The sequence below is a fragment of the Lepisma saccharinum genome, chromosome 4 (assembly GCF_977018435.1).
Source record: "Lepisma saccharinum chromosome 4, izLepSacc3.1, whole genome shotgun sequence".
NCBI lineage: Eukaryota > Metazoa > Arthropoda > Insecta > Zygentoma > Lepismatidae > Lepisma > Lepisma saccharinum.
In genome coordinates this window covers 28,369,918-28,376,655 of record NC_139232.1, presented here as the reverse complement: position 1 = coordinate 28,376,655, position 6,738 = coordinate 28,369,918, and the positions used below count along the sequence as shown (strand labels likewise).

Here is a 6,738-nt window from a genome sequence, read left to right as displayed (position 1 = left end):
TTTCCTGCTTGGGTAAGATCGCAAGAAGACTACATTACGGTGTGTTCTAAAATCGTAAGGGGTAAGGTGTAGGGACACCCGTACATCTGACTAGATCAACAAAGGCCGCTGGTCATTTTATACTAAGTACGTATTGGTCAAACATGAGTCTCCAAACTTTCTGCTTGACATTCCTCGAAGTTGGATGTATTCAATGCGTGTGAGATTGTCCATTCGTTGCTGGAGGTACAAACTGTGATGAGGAATATGTGCACATACAACAAATGTGTATACGTATTAACCCCTATAAATCGAATCACTATTTTAAGGAATAGGTATTACAGGTGTGAAAAATGAAGTTTTATAAGTAGGAGGACGTTCAATATCTAAAGAACAGTCAAGTTTAGTTTCTGTTTGTCAGTTCCTCATTTGAGTACCGGCAATGTCATGAGTCGACCTCAGAATTTTAGGTTCTAAAAAGTGTGCTTTTAGGTTCCTAAAATAGGTTCTAAAATTCCTAAAATAGGTTCTAAAACTCCTAAAATAGGCTCTAAAGATCCTAAAATAGGTTTTAAAAATCTTAATTAGGTTGCCAAAAAACTAAAATTGGTACAAAATTCCTGAAAAAGACTGATTAGATACAATCGTTAAAAACAAAATTTCACAAGAACCGTAATATCCAAACGTTAATTTACTAAACAAATTTTCATTTAATTATATAATTTTCAAAATTATCTACAAATAATTATAATACTACACTTGTGCTGTTAGCAAAAGTTACATGTTGATATGAAAAATGAATCACGTATGTATAATTTGCTGCACAATATCAGGGAGGCTATTCAATTGCAAATTCCTTGAATTCCAGGAAATATGCGTGGATTATTGGCTCTGGAAATTACTCATGAATTTTGGTAAAACATGAGAGAAGGTACAAGTGGATCTTTTCTCTATTCCAATTTTTTTGTCCGTAGACATGAAAAATTGCAACTTTTATTAATCCAAATCCTATAAAATTTTATACATGTTTATAAATGCCCTTAGACAAGTTTCTCTCATTTGATTTTTTTAGGAAGAAAAATAAAGCTATATGGTAAATATAATATTCTCAATCCTTTATTTTTTGTGTGTGGGGGAGGGTGAGAGTAGGTAATATGTAATGTTGGATCTGCTTGTATCCTTGAATATTTGGAAAGTTCACCTTGAAAACCAGGAATTATACTTGAATTTTATCATGGTCCTAGTGACCACCATGAATCTTTTTGCATCTTATCCACACCCAAACTCCGCCTTTTGTCTGTGAGGATCATTTCATGTGCTGAAAATTATCTTTCAACAGAAACATAGTCAGTGGTGCAAATTTGAATGTTGAAACGTTACTTCGCAAGGCGTGAATGACAAAAACAACCAAACTGACGTGAAAGTGAGCAAGGTCACTCAGATCAGAAGTTTGCACTTTGGACTGTGCTGGCAGTAAAGATGGTTGGGTGCCAAAACCGAGAGACGGAAGTGGGGAAGAATAGTTTACTTTATCTTAGTAGGCAGGGCACAGCATTAAGAGTCTATAGTGCAGGGGTAAAAAGTAGGGAGGAACTGCCCCGTTTAATCGCCGCCACTGTGTGCAGGTGACAGTGGCGTCAGTAATTTTGTTTTGTTTAGAGCCTTGTTAAACATCATATGCTTGGAGGGAGGGAAATCGACAGCAAACATGTTTCAAACGCGCCAGTCATTGAATTATTTTGCCACCAAACCTAGTAAATACTTCTGTGAGATATTCAAATCCTTTAAAACCTAAGAAAATATTTAATTTAGGCACGTAAATCTAAAAAGGTTCTAACAAACAAAATAGGTTATTTTAGGCACTATAAAACTGTCAGTTGGTGCGTTTTTTATGAAACGCTGACATAACTTGTTATTTCTTATTTACCTTCAAAGGAAAAAATAGGTTAAAAACCTAAAATCCAAGGTCAAGTCATGAGTGTTAGCAATGTTCTCTCATTCGTTCCACGGCACACACACCCCCACATATACACGCGCACGCATGCACCCCAATACACACACACACACACACCCACCCACACACACACACACACACACACACACACACACACACACACACACACACACACACACACACACACATATATATATATATATATATATATATATATATATATATATATATATATATACAGGCTTCCCGCTGATGAAATAGCGCTGTCGCCTTGTAATCAGAGGACCCTTTACCCTATGGAGGCACATAGTGGTTCAGAGCCAACTCTTAATTTATAGGTACAGTTCCGATTAGCCTATCTGTGCATAAAGCGGACTCATAACAAAACATTGACACTATTTAATGCACAGTGGTTTGGATTAAAATTTAAACTGCATATGATTTGCTTAACTGACGTGAGTATAAAAGTGAATTACAACAAAATTTTTCAATTTTCTAAAACATTCCATCATTCCTTTTCACGCCTTAGTTGTAGAATTTATTGTTATGGTTTTCGAATTGTCTGGCAGAAATATAGGGAAGGCAAGGGCACAACAAATGCTTCAGCGCGAAGTACCAAGATCCTAATCAGACAGTGTTGCCATCGCCTTTTCTCATGTGCCATGTGAACCAGAGGCGCCAACTTCAGATCAATTTTTGGAGGAATAGATAAATTTGGGGGGGGGGGCAAGGTTGGCATAAACAATATTTTATATATGTAAATATGTATACAATCTGTCCCTCTACGCAGTGGAGTGCCAAAGGGGGAGTTGGTGGGGGTTATAACCCGACCATCTTTGGCCCAGTATTCCTAAAAAAAAAAGAACGTCAAGTGGCAAAATGAGGGCTCACCAGTGTGGTATTTAAGAAATTTCCAGAGGGGGGGAAATTCTACTGACTGTCTAGAGACAGCATGAAATGATGCTTTATATGTATATCAGAGGCGTATATTCGGGGTTATCTAATCTATCTACCGCAAATATTCATCCCTGCCTCCTACTACATCATCGTATGTAGTGAGGCATGATGGTGTTGAGGCATTCCTTTAATGATTAGTAACATAACTGAAAACACGTTACTTTTAAAAGGGAACAAAGTAAACGTGCAAACGTATTGATAAAATCCATGTTTCTTATACTTTCTGATCGATGTGTTGCAAAGAAAGTTGCCCGTGTTCTCATTTACCATTTCATCATTTTATAAATCGTTGTATAATTTTAACAAAATCGTCGCATAGTAAAGAAGAATTACATGGATGAAATAGTTAAAGAGAAGTAATTTGATGATATATTTAGTTTATTTTACTTCACTTTTCTTCCATTTTTGGGTAATCGCGAAGAGTCGATGAGATTCAGGCGTTGTGGTTGTGGTATCTTTATTTTGAAACCGCTATATTTTTCATATTTTAACATAGATATAAAACATTTCTGCTTCTAAAATGACGTACAAAAACGATTCTTTCACCTTTTACTGATATTTTCAAATCTCAGAATGCTATTCAGAGATTGAGATTAAGAAATTAAACTCAGTAAGTTTAGAGCATATGCTAGACTAAAGGTTTGCAACGAAAACTTTCAAATATAGTGCACGGTTAAAGAGGGCCGAGGTGTCAAATATGGAGCAAGTTACCACACTATGCCAGCTGCTTCAAAATTAGATATTTTGATCTGTAATTATCATAGGAGCTAGGTACCTGGTATTGCGTTTGAATGAAATCAGTCTGAACTTTACATGTCTTTTCAGATCAATAGCCCTTCTCAGATGTTTCAGATTTGAGAGAAGAGCCTAAGACTGAAGGCGAAGGGGGCGATCGTCCCCCCTCCTCCCCAAGAAGTCTCTAATAGCGATCATGCCTCGACCTTGCCACCTAAAACTAAACAATTACTCCTCCCAAAACAAAATTAAATCACCCGTGAACATAAGAACAAATGGTGTTACCTCTTTCTGAGGTCTAAAACTAAGCCATCAGCCCTGAACATGAAGTTTAGAAAACAAACAGTAAACTTTTAATAAATTTAAATGGCCAAGAAATAAAAGTTTTTCCCTTTCCACGAGAGAAGGTGGTACATACACTGCAAAGTTTGCAGCGTTAAAATGCGAAAAGGCAGAGAACTGATGGTATATCGAGACGATACTTGTCTTTCTCTAGCCTCGTCTTTTTCTGTCCTTTCACACAGAAAATATAAATTAGTAAAGTGCACCGGAAAGTTTAAAGTTAAACTGCCCTCTGCCCCTTCCCCGGTGTATTGTTATGGACCCTGTTAAAACCCTTCGTTCGTTTCCTCCTGGACCTTCCGGTTTACACCAGTCCCCGTTGTTTCCAGTACAGATTAACCGGCATACGAAGTAGGAAATGAGCACTTGTTTTATCAGTTGTGCGACGATAGTCCTAAAGGTATTTGTTAAAGTTTTACCATGAAGGAGTGGACGTGTTGATTCCTTTGAATGATCAAATGCAGTGCAGATTATTGAAAAAACAACGTGTCTTTGTGGACGTCAGTTGTATATGCATTATGCAGACATACACCACGAGGATATTTCCAATTTACACTTGATTTAAGGAGACGTGAATGCAATTTTTATCTGCATATAGCTACTTCTTGTAACGAAAACTGAATCCACCTTCATTTAACTAGTGCAAAAATATTTTTCCATTTTTTTTCAAAACGAAACATAAGTTTAAAAAAATAGTCACATTTTTAGTACGCGACCGGTGGGGGGGAGACAAAAAGACTATCTTACCCCCTTCGATGGTGAGTGGGGGGAAAGGCGTCCCCCGCCGGTTCCGACGTCCCTGCATGTGACAATTCATTTGTAAATTTCACATTGATTGGGGTGCAGTGCCGGATCTACAAATCTTGGGATCCCCGCAAGATAATAGCAAAGGCCCCCCCAATACCTACCTACATTTACCCCCACACACACACATACACACACACACACACATGAATAAATACATACATACATACGCCGGATCCTGTGGCCGAGTGGTTAGCACATCGCGCTGCGACGCCAAGGGTCCCGGGTTAGAATCCCGCTCGGGCTTGGTTGTTTGTGAATGTTCATTCATCAATTTCATCACTCATCCCCATCTTCGCAAATTAGCCAAGAGGCACAAAATGCGAAGTAAAATAAATCAATCAATCAATCAAATCATACATACATACATAATGTAGGCTATATGTGTGTGTGTAATTCTTGATGTCATGTTGACAAAGTCGCATATAAGGGACTAGAAAGGTGATTCAAAAGTCCCTTAACATCTCCTATAAAAAAAGTAAAGGAGTTAGGCTGGGTACAAATGGTCATGATCGAAACAGAGCCGGAACCACATTGGTGTGTTCCAAGCGGACGTCCGCCATAGTAAATTCAACTCAAAATTTTTAAATGGGAAAGGAGTGATGTGATATATATATATATGGCACTTTCTTCTCTCACCTCGAGAATGATACATTTGTTACAACCATGCAGTCAGGTCGGTATTTTTCCGGCTTTGTCCCCGCATAAGGCGGCTTTAGGCCCCACCCAGCCTCAAATTAAATGGTATCCGATGGGGGTAAAGGCGGCCACAGCGTGGTGCTGATCACATCACCTCCAAGATGGCCGACATCGAAAATATGTGGAGGTCTACCCCACTTACCCTAAATGTGCATTCATGGCACGGTGCCATGCACAGGGAACTTTATCTTTATCTTTACCTGTATTTTGAGCTTAAAAGCGATAATTTAACAAATGGAGGTTTAGATTTTATGCTCCTAATTCCTTCATCAATATATTGTATTCGTTTCTGTACTCCTGAGTACCCAAGATTATTACATACGCATGTATGAACCCTCTACTATGTCAATGGCTGAGGGCCCCCTAGAAGCTTACTTGTCTCCGCAACTGTGGGGCTTTGCGCCTTGTAGATACGGCATTGACTTTACCTTTACCTCTATATATTGTATCAGTTTCTGTACCCCTGAATAACTACGTTTATTTTTTACATACGCATGTACGAACTCTCTACTATGTCAATGGTTGAGGGCCCCCTAAATGCGGACTTGTCTCCGCCCCCCCCCTGCATTGCGGGGTTTTGCAGCTTGTAGATACGGCACTGCACAACACCTCGATGCACTTCCTACATTGCTGGAGAATGATCTGCGTTGGAACACCCACCTTATTCTCCTGACATGAGTCCCTGCGACTTTGATTTGTTTCCCAAGATGAAGGAACCTCTGGGGGAAAACTCTTTCCAGACGTCCTGAGCATCATTTCGGCCTCAGGGCGGTCTCTGCGCATACTTGCACGAACGGGAGCTATCAATGGCATCCAACGACTGCCAGATATTTGGAAACGTGTTCACGCAGCAGCAGGAGATTACATTGAAGGATTGTAAATGATTCCAGGTATGTACGTATCTTCTTTAATGCCTCTATCATACATGTTGCCGCTACATGAAAAATGGCCCTCGTATATCTAAATGTAAATTTTTTTGGGGGGAGGGAAATATGTTTAATCTTAGAATTTTCATATTTATTAACAAATTTATGGAAACGTTGTTTTTAATAACATGCATTAACCAAATCTAGAACTTCAGTTTACTTCAGTTCTTGGTCCAAATCTTCATAATTATGCTTGTCAATATGTAATTCAAGCATTAAAACATAGACACGTAATATTTAGCATGTTTCATATGACAACACAAAAAATGCAGAATAATGTTTTTCTTGTGTATACGTACAAGAAATTTAAATTAGTCTCTCATAAATTTAAATTTGAAGCAG

General features: G+C 38.5%; 1 protein-coding gene across 2 annotated transcripts in view; it reads left to right on the top strand.

Annotated features, from left to right (window-relative positions):
- LOC145987121 (isobutyryl-CoA dehydrogenase, mitochondrial-like) overlaps positions 1 to 6,738 on the top strand; it is a 229,035-nt gene that overhangs the window by 102,270 nt on the left and 120,027 nt on the right. The gene's annotated exons all lie outside the window — the stretch shown is intronic.